This window comes from Heterocephalus glaber, unplaced genomic scaffold, assembly GCF_053883595.1.
Source record: "Heterocephalus glaber isolate CG9 unplaced genomic scaffold, H.glaber_assembly_v1.0 deba00000621, whole genome shotgun sequence".
Taxonomy (NCBI): domain Eukaryota; kingdom Metazoa; phylum Chordata; class Mammalia; order Rodentia; family Bathyergidae; genus Heterocephalus; species Heterocephalus glaber.
The window spans coordinates 6,651,041-6,672,276 of record NW_028258153.1 but is presented as its reverse complement, the minus strand read 5'-3'; the positions used below and the strand labels follow the sequence as shown (position 1 = coordinate 6,672,276).

The 21,236-nt window shown below is 44.1% G+C and overlaps 1 protein-coding gene and 1 pseudogene across 1 annotated transcript in view; one reads left to right on the top strand and one right to left on the bottom strand.

Moving 5' to 3' along the window:
* Positions 1-21,236, top strand: part of Pnkd (PNKD metallo-beta-lactamase domain containing) — an 81,575-nt gene that overhangs the window by 31,931 nt on the left and 28,408 nt on the right. The gene's annotated exons all lie outside the window — the stretch shown is intronic.
* On the bottom strand, positions 10,511-12,131 carry LOC101710537 (protein ENL pseudogene; annotated as a pseudogene).

Below are 21,236 nucleotides of genomic sequence, written 5' to 3'. Positions count from 1 at the left end.
GATGGGCCTGAGATTCTGCATTCCTGATGACTCTAGGTGAGGCAGCAGCTGCTGGGCCACAGGCCACCCTCGAAGGAGTGTGAAGATTGAACCTCTAAGCCACACCCACCTCACCCCAGCCTTGAGGAGTCCAGCAGCTTCCATAGAGGAGACAGAGGGCCAGGGTGCACAGGAGGGGCTGGAAGGAGGCCCGAGGAGCACCAGTCCATTGTCCTGCAGAAACAGAACCTGAGCCACATTTGTAATTGCAACCTCCATAGGCTGGGGATTTAGCTCAGTGGTGGTGCCACCACCTGCCTCCAAACCACAAGGTCCTGAGTTTGATCCCTGGTACAAAAAAAAAAAAAAAAAGAAAAGAAAAGAAAAAGAAAAATTGTAATCTCCACAGTAACTATTTCTTTTTCTTTTTCTTTTTTTTTCTCTTGGTACTGGGCATTGAACTCAGGACCTTGTGCTTACGGTGGAGCCACTGAGCTAAATTCCTGGCCCACAGTAACTATTTCTAAAAGTAAAAAAGATGCAGGCAAATTGCTTTCATAATATATTTAACCCACTGTATCCCAAAACATTATCATCGTTTTTATTTTATTTTTTCCAATACTGGGAATTGAACCCAGGGCCTTCATGCTGAGCTATATCCCCAGCCCCTTTTCTTTATTTCTTTATTTATTTTTCTGTTTATTTGTTTGTTTGTTTATTAGAGACAAGGTCTCATTAAGTCACTGAACTACCCAGGCTGGGCTCAAACTTGCTTCAGCCCCCCAGAGTGCTAGAATTACAGGTGTATTCCACCACACCCATCTTCAAAAACTTATTATTGTTTTGTTTTAATTCTAGGTGTTTGAAATCTAGTGTATATTTTACACTTACAGCACATTACAGTTAAGAAGTTAAATGTAGTCTAATGAGGTGGTGCACACCTATAATTCCCACTACTTGGGAGGATGAGGCAGGAAGATCACAAGTGGATGGCCAGCCTCAGCAATTTAGCCAGACCCTGACTCAAAATCAAAATATAGGGCCTGGGATTTATCTCAGTGGTAACAACGCCTGCCCCGAAAGCTCAAGGACCAGAGTTTGATCCCCGGTAGCAAAAAAAAAAAAATCAAAATATAAAAAGGGTCAGCAGTGTAGGTCAGTGAGAGGCCCTGGGTTCCCTTCCCAGCATGAGAGAGGGAGAGAGGAAGGGAGAGAGACAGAGAGAGATAAAATTTACACCACAAATACAGTAGCTGGTCTGCCTGACCAGCACAGTGGTACACATCTGTAGTCTAGCTTCTTGGGAGGCTGACAGGATTGTTTGAGCCCAAGAGTTTGAGATCCACCTAGGCAACATAACGAGACATCCCCACCCATCCCCCAAAGAAAACAAAAGAAATATTTGACCTGTATTTAAATCAAATTTAAAAGACTTTTATAAAACATACATATTTGAAGCAGTTGTGATGGTACATGTCTGTAATCCTAGAGCTCTGGGAGGCTGAGGCAGAAGGGTAACAAGTTCAGAAGTTCAGGCTCATCTGGCAACTTAGTCTGTCTCAAAATAAAAATAATTAAAGGTGGGATGTAATTTAGTGTTAAGGCCCTAGATTCAATGCCCAGTATTGCAAAAAAACAAAAAACAAAAAAAGCCCCCAAAACCAGTACATACTTGAAAGTTTGCCAATAACTGAAATAAGCATTTTTATATTTAAATATAAAGGAGTTAAAATTAAGTAAAATGTAAAATTCAATTTAACAGTTGCACCAACTACATTTCCTATCTGTGGCCACAGTGGTTAGTGGCTACCGTATGGAAGAGCACACCTCATAGCAACTGTGCCGGCCATCAACAGAGGGAACCTCTGGGAGTCAGAGTCTGGGTCACAATTCATCTTGATCCTCACCCCACAGATGTCTAATCCGGGGACTTCACTCAGCACTTTTTCCTGAATTCTGTTTACTTCCACAAACCCAAAACTTGACCTCTTAGAAGACGAAGTTTGAGTAAAATCAGTTCCCAGATGGACCACTAGAGGGCAGGACCTGACTGTCATTGCTTGGCAAAAAGGGAAGTGGAACAACTTTCTTGAGGCTCGGGTGAAGACATATTTAATGACTAAATGACTGAATCAATTAGTGGATCATAATAAGCATTTTACTTTATTTTTAAATTAACTTTTGCTGTTACTGGGGATGGAACCCAGGGGCACTCTACTGTTACCGGGTAGAAAACACTACCACTGAGCTCCCAGTCTTTTTTTCAAAGAGAATATCCCTAAATTGCCCAGGCTGGTCTCAAACTTCTGAGGCTTCTTCTACCTCAGCCACCTAAGAGGTAGGGATTACAGGTATGAGCCACCACGACTGGCTACCTGCATTTAAAATAAAGAAAACTAGATAAAATGACAATATGTTTCCTGTAGCTTTGTTGTAGGTTTATTTACACTATATATAGATAGTGTACAGATCTCAATGTAAAATGTTTCTCATTGAAGTCCACAGTCAAAAAAAGTTTCAGAATCACTCTGGTCTCTGTCACCTGCAGACAAAGTGTTGAAGCTAGGTCATGGGTCCATGAGAACTCGTTCTTCAATTTTCTTCCTGTTTTTAGATGTTTTCAATTCTCCTTAATATATTTAAAAAGAAACTGAAGGAAAGTGGATCTGGGACCCTAATAGAGTAGTGCACAGGGACCTCATCTAGACTGAGCCTGGGCAAACAAGTGTGTGTGTGTGTGCGTGTGTGTGTTCACACTCATTCACAGGCAAGCATGCTGTCACCATTCTTACCTGTGAGGGAACAGGCTAAGTAATGGTGGTGGAGATAACCCTGAGAGCCTTAAACTGAGAGCTTGGGAGTTCAAGGTGTTGCAGAAACTTGGAGGAGAGCATCAGGCACTGGGGGTAAGGTTGAGGAGACCCGGGAGGTGGGCAGTGCCCAGGTCTTTAGGACCTCAGGGGCCTCCCTAGGGATTCCAGGTGTGTGGTAGAGGAAAGACATTGAATGCTTCTTTTTTTTAAATTAAATTCTTTTATTGGTACATTGTAGGTATACAACACAGTTACATTTCTCATTGGGTGAATGCTTTTGAACAAAGAAGGACTGGAGTTGGGTCCTTGTCTTACTTTTCTCTCATTGCTGAGACAAAGTACCTGTCATCCAAAGTTAAAGGAGGAAAGGTTTATTTAGCTCACAGTTCATAGTGGTTTCAGTCCATAATTCGCTGGCTCCAATGCAGGGTGGCACATGGCAGAGGGGCATCTCACTCAGAGGAGAACAACAGTTCATGGCACAAAATAGCAAAAGCAACAAGGACCTTAACAGCATCTTTCTTCTTTTATCTTATTCAGACTGCTTGGAGTGAGAGCACTCACGCCTTTAATCCTAGTGCCCTCAGGCCTGACGCCATCATGAATCAATCACACACTTTAGATCCCGCCTCCTCTGAAAAAGGCCCACCTATGGGTTCATGAGGCTTTGCGGGAACATGTAGACACAAGCCCTAACACTCACTAAATTGTTAAATTTCCCAGTCTGGGCTCAAACTTTTCCATCTTCCTGCCTCAGCTTCCTGAGTGCTGGGGTTACAGGCGTGTGCTACCATGCCCAGTAATGAATTTTATTATAGTACCCATGCTTTGGTACTCAAGTGCTTGATATGTTTTGATGCAAAAATTTTGTCCCAGTTCTCACAGTTTGTTCAATACTCAAAGCACAAGCTAGAACTTCTCCATGTCAATGCTTCATGACTCATTACCTTCTCTAACGAAAACAATTATTTGGTACTTGTTTCTTTTCTCATCACCTCCCAGAACCAATTAATCAGGGGTAGCAAAGTACCATTGTATATTGTTATAGTTGTTCTATTTTATTATTAGTTATTTTTATAGATCTCTTACTGTGCCTAATTTATAAATTAAGCGTTGTCAGAGGTGGGGGGGGTGGAGGGGTGGGAGAAGCATCTTGTGCACAGCATCCCATACTTTCTGGGCCTCCGGCATCTCTGGAAGGTCTTGGGATGTTTCCCCTATGGGTGGGGGGTGAGGGAGGCTACTGTGGTCCTTTTATGCCACTCAGCTCAGACCGCCAGTTCCCTTGCAGCGTGTTTCTCAGCACTCGACCACTAGGCTTCCTCCCCAGGCTGCCAGTTTAGTTATCAGTGGAGAGCACAGATTTTGCATCCAAAAAAACCAGAATTGAATTCAAGCTCTGTCATATACTAGCTCTGTGTAGCTGTAATCTCAGCTACTCAGTAGGCTGAGGCAGGAGGATCAAAAGTTGGAGGCCAGCTTGGGCAATTTAGCAAGACCCTGTCTCAAAATAGAAAATGCAAAGGACTGGAGCGTAGCTCAGTGGTAGAGCATCACTGGGTCCCCATCCCCAGTATCACACGTAGTAATAATGAGGATATCATTTACTTCCTTAGAGGGTTGGCATGACAGTTGAATAACCGACTATCCCAAAATAAAAATAAAAATGGGCTGGAGATATAGCACAGTACGAAGGCCCTGAGTAATACACACCACACACACACACACAAACACACACACACACCAGCCACCCAGGGCAAAAAAGAAGTGTAAGGCAGGGGTTCTGCCTGTAGGGAGGTCACAGTCTTGTAAGGAAATGCAGTGCAGCGGGGTGCAGGTCCCCATAGCCCAAAGTGAGAAAGCAGCTACTTGTCAAACCATCCATTTCTGTTTGACTAGGATGTGCCACTTTTCCCAGATCTAAAGACAGAGTGATAACCAGGCTATGTAAACACTTTGTTCATTCATTCATTCATTCATGCATCCATTCATTCATTCATCCATTCATCCATCCATCCATTCATCCATCCAGAAGTGCTGGGTATCAAACCCAGAGCCCCTCACACTCTAGGCAAGCCCTCCACCTCTGAGCCGCAGCCCCAGCCAGTTGAACTCATTTTTAACTTTAAGGAGCTGTCCTCAGAGGAGGGGCAGACAAGCTCCTGGGAGGACTGAACTTGTCCGGACTCGCCCCAAGCCCGCTGCACGCCCCAGCTGGAGACTTGGGGCCTTAATTACTTAGAGCGACTCCTGGGAGTTGATCTCCTTGCCTGTGTTGGGGCCAGAGGCATGGGGTCCTTAAGAAATCTGCCTTAACGGATTTCTCCAGGTGGGGTAGGGCAGGAAACCCAGGCGTGAGCAGTGCAGGTGGCTGAAGGGAGGGCGTAGGGCAGGGCAGCAGGAACACAAAACACAAAACCGGGTTGAGACCGGATTGCTAAAGCAGGTGTTGGGAACTTGATTGCACAGACCCTGGCTTCTGGCAGAGGGAGACTGGATTCAAAGCTGGGTTTCCAAAGGCTCCCCTGACCCACATAAAAACAAGGTGGGGTGCAGGGCGGGGCAGGGATGCTTGCAATCAGTGGACTAGATATGAAGACCAGAGGGCCTAACTTGGGTGGACTGCAGGTGGGAACTGAAGTGAAGGACCACACGGTCTATCTACCACTCCATATATATATATATATATATTTTTTTTTTTTGTTCATTTGTTTGTTCATTTGTTTTTTGAGACAGGGTCTTGCTTTTTAGCCCAGCCTGGCCTTGAACTCAAGGCAGTCCTCCTGCCTCAGCCTCCTGAGTGCTGGGATCACAGGCAGGCACCACCACGCCCAGCTTAGTTCCTAATATGTTTGAGCACCCATGAGACCAGACATTGATGTTACAAGAATACGAGATACAATAACAGAAATGAACGTTATAAGGGGGGTGCATCCTCTACCATGTAATCACGGTTAACCCTGAAAGTTGCTCGTGGCAAATTATCAGTCCCTTTCAAGGGGAAGGAGAATGAGGTTTAAATTAAAAGCATTGTCTCTAGGTACGGGCATCAGGTAAATGAGAAGAGACAGAAGCCCAGGCCTCAGAGCAGTGAGGTACCAGAGAGAGCGCTCTCTTAGTGCCCAGGTCCCTTCTGTGTGCTGTGCTCTGTTCTGAGAGCTTAGCATCAATTACCTCTTGGAACCCTTTGAGACTATGATCATCCCATTTCACAGGTGGGAAAAAGTGAGGCCCGGGAAGTTATAAATGGCTTTCCTGCCACGCCTGGGTTTAGAAGGGGTGAGCTTGGAGTTGGCTGGGGACCCTAGTGGGGAGAAACGGCCTCAGGTGCAGAGGTGGACAAGAAGGGCTTGGGCGTCGCTGAGGTCAGTGCAGCTGGAAGCCTCAGCCAGGGATGGGGCAGGGTAGCAAGGGTCAGTTAGGTGGAAAATGGCTGCAGACTCCAGGCTTGCTGGCTCGTCGGGCAATCATCCACAAACAAGGAGCCAAAGCAGCATCTCAAGCAGGAGAGAGGCTCCTAGCTGCAGACACCTGTAATGCCAGGAGTCAGAAGGTTGAGGCAGGATTGCCATGATTGGAGCCAGCCTGGGCTACATAGAAAATTCCAGGCCAGTCTGAACTACATAGTGAGACTGTCTTTAAAAAAGAAAAAGAACCCGGACATGGTGGCGCACACCTGTAATCCCAGCAACTCTGGAGGCTGAGACAGGAGGATCACCTCGAATTCGAGGCCAGCCTGGGCCATATAGTGAGTTCAGGGCCAACCTGAGCTACAAAGGGAGATCCTGCCTCAAAAAAACAAAAAAGGACCGGGGATTTAGCTCAGTGGTTCCACGGCCTGCCTCAAAAGCACAAGGTCCCAAGTTCGATTGCCGGTACCAAAAAAACAAAGAAAAAGAAAATCCCTTTCTATGAAGCTAAGAGGAGGGTGAGCTGAAGGGCCCTCTGGAGCAGGGAAGGCTGTAGCAGGGGTCCAGGAGAGGGAGGCTGAGGTGTAAATCAAAGCCAGGAGCAACAGGTGAGGAGAGGAAACCAAGTCAGAAAATATGAAGAGTGTGAAGCCAGAAGGAAGCAGATGTGTGGGAAAAGGAAGGTGCCGGGGTTTTTTTTCCTTTTTTTTTGAGACAAGGTCTTACTATGCCCTTCATGTTGGCCTTGAACTCATGATGATCCTCCTGCCTCAGCCTCCTCAGTGCTGGGATTACATGCATGTGCCACCACACCTGGGTGCCAGTTTCTTTTCTTTTTTGAGGGGGGGTGGTACCGGGAATCGAACTTAAGACTTTGCACTTGCCAGGCAGGCATGGAGCTATATCCTCGGCCCCTGCCGGTTTCTTTTTAAATCAACATTTCTTGACATTTGTAAGGCAGACGCTGTGCAGAGCACACTGAGCGTGTGTTATTTCCTTTGCTCCTCACAAAACCCCTTCAAGGTAAATCCTCTTCTCACTTGGCCTACAGAGGGGAGTCTGGAGCTCTCGAGGCCGGCCGTGTAACTTGCCCAAGGTCACACAGCTAATGAGGGGTGGAGCTGGGCTTTGGAACCTGGACTTTAAAATGTGCCTGCACTCTTAAAAACAAGTGTACTCTCTTGCCTGTTTTTGTTTGTTGTAACAGAGATTTAGCCTAGGATCTTTGCACTGAGCTACATCCCCTGCCCTTTCCTAATTATTTTTTTATTTTGTGACAGGGTCTCATAAAGTTGCTCCAGGTGTAGTGGTCCATGCCTATAATCCTCACACTTGGGAGGCTGAAGCAGGAGGATTGCTTTGAGTTTGAGGCCAGACTGGGCTACATAGTGAGTTTAAGGCCTGCATAGCGAGACCTTATCTCAAAAAATAAAATAAAAAAAAAAAACAACTCATCCTGCTGACAACCCTTCTGTAGGTTAAAGTGTTATCACAGGTTAAAAATAAAATATAAAAAATAAAGTTCTAGGGCCTGGGGTTTAGTTCAGTGGTTCCCTTACCTGCCTCGAAAGCGCAAGGTCCCAAGTTCGATCCCCGGTACCAAAAAATAAAAAAATAAAATAAAATAAAAATAAAAAAATAAAGTTCTAAGTTGTCGGGCTTGAACTTGTGATCATCCTTCCTCAGCCTCCTGAGTGCTGGGATTACAAATTCCCAACCACACCCAGCTCAAATATGTACTCTTATAAATCCCATCGAATGGACAAGCAGGAAGGTGACACCATTGCCAAGGTGGGGGATAGTAAAGGAGCGGTTTTGGGTGGCACGAGGATGATGAGGTCAGTTTTGGACAACTAAAGGTCACAGGCCCCTGTCAGCAAGAGTAAGAGGGCACTGAGGCCTGCAGTTCAAGAAAGAGGCTCTTAGGGGCACCCTGCCGGAGCGATGAGTACATAGGCAGGAGCTGAAATCGGGGGACACAGGCGTGGAGCCAGAGGAGAAGAGGGTCAAGCCATGAGCTCTGGGGACAAAAACACAGACAGGCAGCAGAGGGGGACTTGCCAGAGATGGAGGGGGCGGCCAGATAAGGAGACCATGACCTGGAGGGTAGAGGGGAAAGCAGCACTGCCCTGAGGTTCAGTGACAAGGACTGGACGGTGACAAATGGGCTTGACCTTCCCGGGGTCAGAGCCAGGTCGGAGGGGTGGAGGCCAATGCCAGTCGATGGCAGAGAGTAGACAGGAAATGAAAAGTAGAGACAGTTCTATTTTTACTAAATCATAATTTCTTAATTAAAATAGTAGCACATTCTCATTGTAGAAGGTCAGAAAATATTCTTGTTTTTCTTTTTGAGGTAGGGTCTTGCTATGTAGTTCAGGCTGGCCTTGAACTCATTTTGTATCCCAGGCTGGCCTCCAACTCATGGTGATCCTCCTCCCTCGGCTTCTTGGGTGGTGAGACAACAGAAGTGCACCATCACACCCAGCTCCCTCCACTTGGTGTTAAAATGTAAAGTTTACTCAGTAGTAGTTTGAGTGCTTTGGGCTGCAAGTATCAGAAAATCCAACTAAAAGTGCCTCAAGCAATAAGAACAATTATTATCTCACATAGTAAGAAGCCCAGGGCTAGATAATTCCAGGATTGGTTAATTTAGGGCTCAGTTATCTTCAGGAACACAGGTACCATATTCATTTCTGCCCTGCAGCAGCTTCTGAAGTTGTAACCTCATAGTCCCAGAATGGCTGCTGCCATTCCAGGCATTCCAGGTAGATGGCAGCATTCTGGAGCAAACGATGCTGCTTCTTTACAGAAAGAAGGGAATATGAAGCAGCAGCCAGGCTGGGCATGTAGCTTAGTTGCGGAGTGCTTACTTAGCAAGCCCAAGGCCCTGGATTTGGTCCCAACACCTCAGCTATGTTCTATCTCTTTTAAGAACAAAGAAAAGCCTGGTGTCCTGGTGGTGTATGCCAGTAATTGCAGTACCGTGGGAGGCTGAGGCAGAAGAATCACAAGTTCCAGCTCAGCCTGGACAACTTGGCAACTTTGCAAATCCCTATCTCAAAATGGAAAATAATAAGGAGCTGGGAATATAGTTCTGTAACAAAGGCCCTGGATTCAATCCCCAGTACTATAAAATTAGAGTAAAATAGAATAGATGAACAAAGAATTCCCTAGAAAGCCTCCAGCCTGTCTCTTCACTGTGAGACCAGAGCAATGAGTTGGGCTCTCCATCTCCCAGCTACTGTTTGGGCCATTAGAAGAGGCCTGGGGTGTGTGCTATGCAAACCTCTGCTCTCATTATCTGATGGTGTGGGTTGCGGCACCTTACTATACCCAACCGACAGCTTGGCTGGACGGTGACCCGGAGTGGCCCATCCAGATTGCCCCTAGGACTAGGAGAGATTTCAGGCTGCAACTGCAGGGATTGCAGAGTGGGCAAAACACAGGTTGAGGGACCAGGAGGGAGTGGGAAATAATCAGCCAACAGGATCTACAGCACCCATGTTGTTAAAAAACAGAAAAAGGGAAAGACCCAACAAACGCTTTTCAGCATATAAACACAACTCTATTTGTGTATGTTCTTTTCTTAGCTTTTATTTTGAAATAATTTCAGGTTTACAAAATATTTGTGAAAAAGTACAAGGAGATCTCATACGAGCCACCCAGCATCCCCAGCTGTTCACATCTCACTTAGCTACATATTAGCATGAAACCTAGAAAATTAACACCGATGCCATTCTCATAACCTGCTGTAGCCGCTGTGCAGATTCAGACAGCTGTTTTCATGTCCTTTTTCTGGAGCAGACCCCAATCCAGCATCACACATTGCATAGGATTTTTTTTTTTTAAACACACACAGCGCACATATATGTAATGCAGACAGCTGTACAGATGGGTCAGCCTGGCCGGCCTCGGCCCCACATGGGTCTCTGAGGGCCTGGAGGCCCAGGCAGCTTCCGAATTGTTGGGGGGGGGGTGCACATAGGGCAGCCAGCTGCTCAGAGAGGCCCACAGTTCCAAGGGTAAGCGAGGGGCCCTCAACCACACTCTTTCTATGTAAGCTTCTTCCTCTTTGGGGAGCTAGCCTGGCTCTGCTTTCTGCACAAACCGCCCTCCAAGGGGAGCCTGGGTGACCGTGCCCAGGTGACCGTGCCTGGGTACCCACTGGGCGGCCTGGGCTGCTTGGGAGCCACCCAAGAAAGTGCAGCTGGCTGTGAGGGCCGGGCAGTGGGGAGAGAAGGAGGTGGGCGGGACCCGCTCAGCCTCCCAGGACCCCAGTGAGTGGCAGGGCCCAGCTCCCGCCCAGGGTCATGTGGCCTCAGCCTCCAGGTAGTTCTACAGCTTGTGCAAGGTGCTCTTGTCCAGGGAGAAGAGGGCAAAGTCAAAGATGGTGTTGGTGACACTAAAGTGGCAGCATCAGGTTTACGATCTGCTGCAGCACATTGCACTCCCGCAATGCCATCAGCCTCTGGTGCAGCTCCACCAGCTGGTTGGTGTAGGCCTTGTCGCAGGCACCCTTCTTGGGGATCTTCTAGGGCTTGCTGTCAGGGCTCCTTAGGCCCCAAGCCTTGCTGTTGGGCGAGGGCCGCTTCTAGGGGGTGGGGGCTCGAGGCCAGGCAGGCAGGAGTTGGCGCAGTTGTCCCTCTCGTTGTCACTGAAGCTCATCCTGGAATTCTGGCCTGGGTTCACCTTGACAGTGGCCTCCTCACCCGATGAAGAGTCGTCCTTGTCCAACACCTCAGACTGTAGGTCCTCCACCATGAAGTGCAGGGGTCCTTCACTGTGGTTCTGAGAAGGCCCAAAATCTGAGTCAGAGCTGGAGTCAGAGCTGGAGCTGGAGTTGGACGGCCTGGACTGGGCAGACTCGGACTTGAAGGAGGCCTCGTCCTCCGAGTTGGAGTCCTCCACCTCCAGGGCCTTCCGGGCCTCCCTGAGCTCGCTCTCCACCTTCACCTTCTCCAAGGGGCCGCTTTTGTCCTTGGCCAGCTTCTTGTCTGGGAAGGAGGAAGTCAAAGTTTGAGGCGAGGTGCCAGGGGCATTCCGGGACCCCTTCTAGCTGCTCTTCTGCTTTTTGGCGCTGGGCTTTGGTGAGTCCGCGGGGGCCGGCCGCTTGCTGAAAGCCTTGGGCAGGGCCGGGGACTGGGGCACCCCCTTGAGGGACATGCCATCTTGGGCTCCTTGAACGCGGCCTTGGGCGGCGGGGCCTTCTCCTCCTTGGGCAGCCGGCCCTCTCCCAGCTTGGGAGTGGCCTCCTTGGAGCTCTTGGCCTGTTCATGCTACAGCTCCTTGGAGGAGCTCTTGCTCTCTGAGTCCTTGTGGGGCTGGTTTTGGTGCTCCCTGGTCACCTTGTGCAGCTTGGAGGCATTGCTGCTCTATTTGTTGGTGTCCTTGGAGCTCTAGGATGGTTTGGTCTTCTTGGGGTCACAGAGGCAGAGAGTGGAATTGTGGGTAACATGGGGTAGTCGGGACTGGGCCTGGACACCGTTTCTGCTCCTTCGGGCATTACCATGACCCCGCCAGCCATGAGCAGCTTGTAGCGGAACTCGGTGGAGTGTTGTTGAAGGTGAGCTTCTCACAAAGCTGGTGGTTCACCAGCGTGTTGCCCTCCAGGTTCAGGAACAGGTCGTAGGTGAAGCAAACCTTCCTTGCCTCCTCGTTTTTGAAGTACACCTCAATGGGCATGATGAAGCCAGCGTAATCCGACTCCTCCACTTTGTAGGGGGGCTCCTTGTACACAAGCTTGGGCTTGGGGAAGCTGTCATGCAGCTGGAAAATCACCTTCTCCACGAAGTGCTGGATCTCGCACTGCTCAGGGCCGCGGACAAACACCATCCAGTCGTGGGTGAAGCCCTCCGTGGTGGGGCTTCTTGCACTGCTGAGCGCCGTGTCCCAGCTCTAACTTGACTTGCAGGGTGCACTGATTGTCCATGGCTGGCGCCCCGCCCCCAGACCTGCCTCTCTTGCAGTCTCTGCTGCTCAAAGCTGCCACCTTGCAGCCCTCATTGTCTGTCAGGCATCTCCACTGTAACCTCTTTTTTTTTTCTGGTACCGGGGATTGAACTCAGGTCCCTGCGCTTGCGAGGCAGGTGGCCGAACCACTGAGCTAAATTCCCAGCCCCAACCCTTTTTTTTTTTTTTTTTGAGACAGTGTCTCACTATGTAGTTCAGGCTGGCCTTGAGCTCACTATGTGGCCAGGCTGGCCTCAAACTTGCAGAGAGCCTCTTGCCTCAGCCTCCCAAGTGCTGGAATTACAGGCGTGCACCACTATTCTAGCAAATATAATTCACAGTGTTGTAGCTTTAGGTGGTGTAACAGAGTCAGACTGAGAAGAACTGAGCACACACCATGGAAGTTGGAGGCAGGCTTATTTTGCTAGTGGACTGATTGGGGACTTCTCTGCAAGGGATCAGTCCTGTCTGGGCAGTGAACAGGGTTTATATAGATTTGGGAAAAGAGGGGTGAGGATACAGTGGCAAGACACTTAACATTAGCTCATTGGTTGTGGTAGATACATTCAGCTTATACAGTTGGACAGAAAGGTACACTAGGATTCACCTTGTTTGCATATGGCGGAAAGCAGGGGTCACAGAAACTACTGAGAACAGGGCTGGGGATTTAGCTCAGTGGTGCCGCCATCTGCCTTGAAAGCACAAGGTCCTGAGTTTGATCCCCAGTACCAAAAAAAAAAATACAAAGAAACTACTGAGAACAAAGGACAGTGGAGGAAAACATGTCCAGGCAAGTCTGAGTGAGACCCTGACATGTTTTAGGTGTGAGAGGGATCAGAGCTAGGAAGAGCCTTTTGCTTGCTACCTGATTAGTTGCAGCACAGGATCCTTCTGGTCAAAAATAATTTCCCTGTTCACCACCACACCCAGATGTAAAGATTTTAATTTTAAACAGTTAAAGCCACACAGAGGTTACAGAGCTACCTCTTGCCATGAAATCTCTGGACTGTTTGTGGAGGGAGTCACCACAAGCAACCCTGACCAAACATCTGAGGCCTGGAAATTTTATGTGCATTGCAAATAGTATTTTTGGGCTCAATCCCTTAGATGGAATTATTACTATTGTTGTTATTATCAGGGATGGTGGTGGTGGTGCTGCTGGAGATTGAACCCAGGGCCTTGTACACACTAAGTGTCCCCTGCATTACTGAGCTATACCCCTAACCTCACTTGTTTTTCCAGATTCTTTTTAGCTGTAACATTAAAAAATATATATTAGCCACTTATTCCCTTACTAACTGAGGTAACTGTGTTTTCTTATTTATTTGAACCCTTTATTAAGTGACTGACAAATTTAAAAAAAAATTTTTAAATACAATTTTAGTTTTATTTGCACATAGTAACTATACATATTTATGGGTACAGTATGACATTTCAATACATGGATACAATGTATACCTATCATGACTGACAAATTTGAGGCAAATATTTTTTATAAATTTTTGGCATTTTCTCATTTTCTTTTAGTATAAAATATTTTTAAATTTTTTTTTGGCTTAAATTCTTTTATTGGTACATTTTAGGTATATAATACATTTACATTTATCATTGGGTACTTGTACATGATGTATCTTGGTTCTTATTTTTTCCCCATTCCCTGTCCTCCCTTCACCCCCTCCACTCTTCCCTATTTACAAACACTTTGTTTCCATTTTTTCCTTTTCTCATAATTTTTCCTTTCCCCTTCCCCCCCTTCCCCCCCTTCCCCTACCCCTTTGGACCTTTTCTTCCTATTTCAAATTATCAATTATTCATTTTAATCTCTTTTTTTTTTTGGTACCAGGGATTGAACTCAGGTCCTTGCGCTTGCGCAGCAGGTGGCGAAACCACTGATCTAAATCCCCAGCCCTTTTTAATCATTTTAATCCTTATTTACACTTTTAGTTTCTCACACCAGAGAAACTATTCGATATTTACACATGTGTGTCCTATTTATTTCACTTAAGAGTATGGCCTCAATATGCATCCATTTAGCTATAAATGTCTCTAGTTTCTCATTCTTTACGGCTGAGTAGCATTTCATTTTCTTTTCTTTTTTTTTTTTTTGGTACCAGGGATCGAACTCGGGTCCTTACCCTTGTGAAGCAGGCAGCGAAACCACTGAGCTAAATCCCCGGCCTAGTAGCATTTCATTTTATTTAAAAAAAAAAAAAAAAAAAAAACCCACATCTTCTTTATCCAGTTTCCAGTTGATGGGCATTTGGGCTGTTTTTCAAAATTTAGCTATTACAAACTGTGCCAATATAAATAAACATGGGTGCACATATATCGCTGTGGTATTGATTCTTTTAATTCTTTTGGGAAGATACCCAGCAGGGGAATAGCTGGGTCAAACGGGACCTCTAGTCCTAGTTCTTTGATGTATCTCCATACTGATTTCCATAATGATTGCACCAGTCTGCACTCCCACCAGCAACAGAGAAAGGTTCCTTTCTTCCCACACCCCCACCAGCATTTGTTATTGGTTGATTTCTTTATAGCAGCCATTCTTTCTGGGGTGAGGTGGAATATCAGTGCTGTTTTCATCTGCATCACTCAAATGACCAGTGATGTTGAACATTTTTTCATATGTTTATTTGCTACTTTTAATTCTTTGAGAAATGTCTGTTCATTTCAGATGCCCATTTTTGAATTGGGTCTTTAAATTTGGGGGGTCTGATTTTTTTCAGTTCTTTATATATTCTAGATAGTAGTCCTTTGTTTGAGGTACAGCTGCTAAACATTTTTTCCCACATTGTAGGTTGTCTCTTAGCTCTGTTTGTGTTTTCTCTTGCAGTGCAGAAGCTTTTTAATAAGATGAGATCCCAGTTGTTGATTCTTTGTGCTAGTTCCCGTGCTACTGAGGTTTTGTTCATAAAGTCTTTTCCTATGCCAATGTCTTCAAGAGTTCTACCTAACTTATCCTGCAGCAAGTTTAGTGTTTCTGTTTTAATATTTAGATCTTTAATCCACTTTGATCTTAGTTTAGAGCATGGTGATAGATATGGGTCTTTAATCTTTAATCTTTAAAACTTTAATCTTTGGCACATTGAAATCCAGTTTTTCCAACACCATTTATTAAACAGGCTATCTATCCTCCACTGAGAGTGATTGGCTCCTTTGTCAAAGAGGAGGTGGCTGAGTATGTCTGGAGTCATTTCTGCATCTTCTAATCTATTCCACTGATCCTCAGGTCTGTTTCTTTGCCAGTACCACGCTGTTTTTATCACAGTAGCTTTGTAGTATAGTTTCAAGTTGGGAGTTGTGATACCCCCTGCCATGTCTTTTTTGCCTTGAATTGCTTTTGCTATTCTAGGTCTCTTCTGGTTCTAAATGAATTTTTGAACTGTTTTCTTTAGTTCTGTGAAATATATTTTTAGAATTTCAATTGGCAGTGCATTAAATCTATATAGCAGTTTTGGAAGTATGGCCATTTTCACTATATTGGTTCTTCCTACCCAGGAATAAGGGATGTCTTTCCATTTTCTTACATCCTCTTTGATCTTTTTTTTCAGAGTGCTGTATTTTTCTGTGTAGAGGTCTTTTGCTTCCTTTGTTAGATTGATTCCTAGATATTTCATTTTTTCAGATGCTATTGTAAAAGGAATTGTTTCCCTAATTTCTCTCTCAGTGAGCCTGTTATTTGTGTACAAGAAGTCTATTGTTTTTTGAATGTTGACCTTGTATCCAGCTACTGTACTGAATCTGTCAGTTAAGTCTAGAAGTCTTTTGGCAGAGATTTTTTGGTTTTTGTTCTTTTGGTACTGGGGATCAAAATTGGGTCCTTGCACTTGCACAGCAGGCAGTGAAACCACTGAGCTAAATCCACGGCCCTAAGTGGAGTTTTTTGGATCTTCTGTGTAAAGTTTCATATCGTCAGCAAATAATGACAGTTTAACTTCTTCGTTTCCTATCTCTATTCCTTTTATTTCTTTCTCTTTTCCAATTGCTGTGACTAATGTTTCAAGAATTATATTGAACAGGAGTGGTGATAGTAGGTATCCTTGTCTTGTTCCTGATTTTAGCATGAAAGTTTTCAGTTTTTGACCATTTAGTATGATGTTGGCTGTTGGTTTTTCATGATAGCCTTAATCAGGTTGAGATAAAGGCCTTCTATTCCAATTTTCTGTAGGGTTTTTATCATGAATGGGTGTTGGATTTTGTTGAATGCTTTTTCTGCATCTATTGAGATGATCATATGGTTTTTGTCCTGGGCTCTGTTAATATAGTGTATTTACATTTATTGATTTACGTATGTTGAACGATGCTTGCATCCCTGGGATAAAACCAACTTGGTCATGGTGTGTGATCTTCTTAATGACCCTCTGTATTCTGTTTGCCAGTGTCTTGTTGAGGATTTTTGCATCTATGTTCATTAGGGAGATTGGCCTGTAGTTCTCTTTTTGGGTTGGGTCTTTCCCTGGTTTTGGAATCAAAGTAACACTTGTTTCCAGGAATAAATTTGGAAGTATTGCTTCCCTTTCAATTTCATTCTTGAGTTTAAAGAGTAATGGTGATAGTTCTTCTTTAAATGTCTTGTAGAATTCAGCAGTGAACCCATCAGGACCTGGGCTTTTCTTTGTTAGTAAATTTTTAATTATGTTTTCAATTTCACTCATTGTAATTGGGGTGTTTAGAATTTCTATATCTTCTTCATTTAACTTTGGCAATTTGTATGTATCTAGGAATCTGTCCATTTCTTCTGTGTTTTCCATCTTATTGGAGTACAGGTACTCAAAGTAGATATTGATGATCATCTGGATTTCTGCTGGATCTGTTGTGACTTCACCTTTTTCGTTCTTAGTTACATGGATTTGAGACTTTGCTTTCCTTTTTTATGATAAGGTTGGCTAAAGGTTTGTCGATTTTATTTATTCTTTCAAAAAACCAACTTTTTGATTCATTGATTTTTTTTTTGTCTCATTCTCTTAGTCTCCATTGCATTGATTTCTGCTCTGATCTTTTTTTTTTTTTCTGCTCTGATCTTTATAATTTCCTCTCTTGTACGAGCTTTGGGTTTGTCATGCTCTTCTTTTTCTAGCAGCTTGAGGTTCAGCATTAGGTTGTTAATTTGAGCTCTCTCTGTTTTCCTAATATGGGCATTCACTGCTATGAATTTCCCTCACAGAACTGCTTTCATTGTGTCCCATAGATTCCTGTATGTTGCACTGGCATTATCATTTACTTGTAGAATCTGTCTAATCTCTTCTTTAATTTCCTCTGTGACCCATTGGTTGTTCAGGAGGGTGTTATTCAATTTCCATGTGTTTGTGGGAGTTTTGCAGTTTCTTATGCTATTGATCTCCAATTTTATTTCACTATGGTCTGATAATATACAGGGGGAAGCTTCAGTTCTTTTACGTTTACTTAAACTTGTCCTATGAGCTAGCATGTGGTCTATTTTGGAGAAGGACCTGTGTGCAGCTGAAAAGAATGTATATTCTGATTTTGTGGGCTGGAACACTCTGTAAACATCTATTAAGTCCATTTGTTCAATAGCTTGGTTCAGTTCTAGAATTTTGTTGTTGACTTTTTGTGTAGATGATCTGTCTATTTGCGATAGTGGAGTACTGGGGTCCCCCACTACAATTGTATTAGTGCTTATTTGGCTTTTCATGTCCATTAATATTTGTTTTGTATAGCTGGGGGCATTTGTATTTGGTGCATATATATTTATGATTGTCATCTCTTCCTCTTGAATTGTTCCCTTCACAAGAATGTAGTGAACATCTTTGTCTCTCTTAATTAGTTTTGGTTTGAAATCTACTTTTTCTGCAAATAAGATTGCTACCCCTCGCCAGGGATTTAGCTCAGTGGTTTCGCTGCCTGCTACACAAGCACAAGGACCCAAGTTCGAGCCCCGGTACCAAAAAAGATTGCTACCCCTGCTTTTTTCCAGGTTCCTGTCATGTGGAGAACTGTTTTCCATCCTTTTACTTTCAGTCTATGAATTTCTTTTTGGGTTAGGTGTGCTTCTTTTTTTTGTTGTTTGTTTGGGGTTTTTTTTTGGTACCAGGGATCGAATTTGGGTCCTTGCGCTTGCGCAGCAGGCAGTGAAACCACTGAGCTAAATCCCTGGGCCTGGATTTTGCTTCTTAATCCATTCTGCCAGTCTATTTCTTTTGATTGGTGAATTGAGGCCATTAATATTGATCGTTATAATTGATAGATATTGACTCGTCCTTGTCATGATGTTTTACTGTTATTGGCTCTTTTATTTTTTTTTCCCCCCTTTTCCCTTTAGTTTCTTGCCTTGCCTGGTGGCTTCCCTCTGTTGGGCCTCATGGAGTTGTGACCTTCATTGTCTTTTTTAGGATATTGTTTAGAATTGTTTGGAGTGCTGGTTTGGTGCTCATGAAATTTCTTAGGTGTTCTTTGTTGTGGAAGTATCTAATTTCCCCATCGATTTTGATAATTTTGCAGGATACAACAGTCTAGGTTGGAAGTTATTTTCTTTTAGGGCTTGAAATCATTCCAGGCTCTCCTTGACTTGAGGGTTTGTGTTGAGAAGTCTGCTATGATTCTGATGGGCTTTCCTTTGTAGGTGATTTCTTTCTTTTCTCTAACTGCTTATAGGATTTTGTTCTTCTGTTGGATTTCTGGGATCTTGACTATTATATGTCTAGGTGTAGATTTTTTTTTATTATGGCTAGTTGGAGTTCTATATGCCTCACTTATCTGTATGTCCAATTCTCTACCTCTGTCTGGGAAGTTTTCTACTGTTATGTCTGTGAACAGTTTTTTAATGTCTATTATACTTTCTCCTGCTCTTTCGTGGACTCCTATCAGTCTTATGTTATTCTTCTTTGCATCATCTAGCAGCTGCTGGATTGATTTCTTTCTTTCTTTCTTTCCTTTTTTTTTTTTTTCTGAATTTATTTCTTGTGGACCCTTACTGTTTTTAAGAAATCTCTGTTTCCATAGTCATTATCCACAATCCTGTCTTCTATATCTGATATTCCATCTTCACATTCCCTTAATCTGCTGTGCATACTTTCAATGGAGTTTTTAATCTCCTGGATATCTGTTTGAGTCTGTTTCATGGATTTCTTTTCTTTCTTTCTTTCTTTCTTTCTTTCTTTCTTTCTTTCTTTCTTTCTTTCTCTGGTACCAGAGATCAAACTTGGGACCTTGCGCTTGCGAAGCAGGCGTCGGAACCACTGAGCTAAATCCCTGGCCCCCCATTTCTTTCTTATGTTGGGCAATCATGGTTTCCATTTCTTTCTTATGCTAGGCTTTTGTGGCTTCCAGCATGTTTCTGAACTCATCTATTTTTTTTATCTGTTTCTGCTCTAGAGCCTCTAATCATGTCTTTCACTCTGCTCACCATCTCTGTAGTTATCTGGGAAATTATTTGTTTTGAATTTTTCTAGAGCCTCATTCATCTGTTTTGTTACTTCCTGTGCTATCAGTTCAGGGTGTCCAGGTGGTTAATTATCAAACTTTTCCACCTCACTTCCTCCAGAATTTGCCTTTGGTGGGGTGGAAGTCTGAATTTGTGCCTTGCTTAAATGTCTTCTCATTTTTGTTTTGGTACTGTCCTTTGTTTAATTCCTGGGTTGATACTTCAAAATTACTTATTGTAAGTATCTTTGTTGCTTGTATTTAGAACCCTTATGGGACGATTGCTCTTCAGAGGTATCTTCCAGATATAGCTGGTCTTTAGGTTTTGAGTCTCTAATGACTCTGAGGCTACCTCATTTTCATTATACCTGGAAGGCAATCACAACACCGTAGCCCAAATGATACAATCAGCAACACCATAGCATCAAACACAGCTTAGAAAATGACAATTTGTGATAGTTATTAATCTATCTCCTTTAACTGTGTGAATTAAATCAAAATCGAGGACCAGCCCAACATATGTTTTAGTGAATAAACTCTTCAATATAGCAACTTTACCCTTTGGGATGGGGAGTTAGAAGGAGTTGGGGAGGGAGGGATAGATAGGTAGAAGGATAGGGAAAGGTTAGCAATGAGAACATGCAAACTCTAAGAAACTGTTGAAGATAAGAGGAAAAGACAGAATGAAAGTACAAAGATGAGAACAGAACAACCTAACACCAGTAGGGAGGCTAGAAACTGTATTTACTTTCCTTTAAAACTAATGACAATCAAGAGAAGGAAAAAGAGAAGAAAAGAAAAATAAAGAAGAAATCCGAATTAGGGCCAAACAGGAACAAAAAGGGAGATGAAGAACAAAGCGGGACAGTGAGAGAATGAGACTGAGAGAGAGAAAGAAGAGAAAAGAAAGAAAAAAGAAGAGAAAAATAAAAATTGAAAAGAGTAGAAAAAAATAAAAGCTAAAAATAAGAGAAAAAAATTTTCCAAATAAAAAATAAAAATGAAGGGCCTCCTTCAGGGTGTGTCTCTGCTGGCACAATAGACAACGTGGGCAGCAGTGTGCAGATATAAGTCAATGAGTCTCAGCAAGCCAGAAGCAGACCTGTAAGATTCAGGCAGATTTCTGGCTGCAAGTCCCAAGTTGAGCTCCCTATTCTCCTGCACAGTTGAACTCTGTAAGGTTCTATTGCAGGTTCCAGTTGGCCTTCCCCTGAAGATAGTCCAGGTTCCAATGAGAGGTGATGATCCCTCCAACTTACCAAGTAAGGTGGTCTGGTGTGCCTTTATTGCAGAGATTCTCTTCACTTTTCCAGTGGGCTTCAGTTTTCATCAAGGAGCCAGAGAGAGGCCCTCTCTCTGTTGTTGACTTCTGCTGTATCTTCTGGAGCTCAGGACAATGGCCTTTATGACCCCCTGTGCCTCTGTAGCGTGGAACCAGGTAGCAGCACAGCCAGGAGGCCAGAGGCATGTGTGTGTGTGGGGGGGTGTTTAAGTTGGTCACTGTGGGCGGGGCACAGGGACCAAGATTTTTAAGTGTTAATACAGCCAAAAATAATTTCTTCCCTTTCAGGTCTTTAGTTGCTTTTTGTCTAAGAGTCATATATCCTTAGTGAAGAAAATTAGAATAACACTCTGGTTTTAGCCTTAAAAAGTCTTCGGCTATTCAGAATGGACATATATTTCCTTTTATTTTAATTTGTAT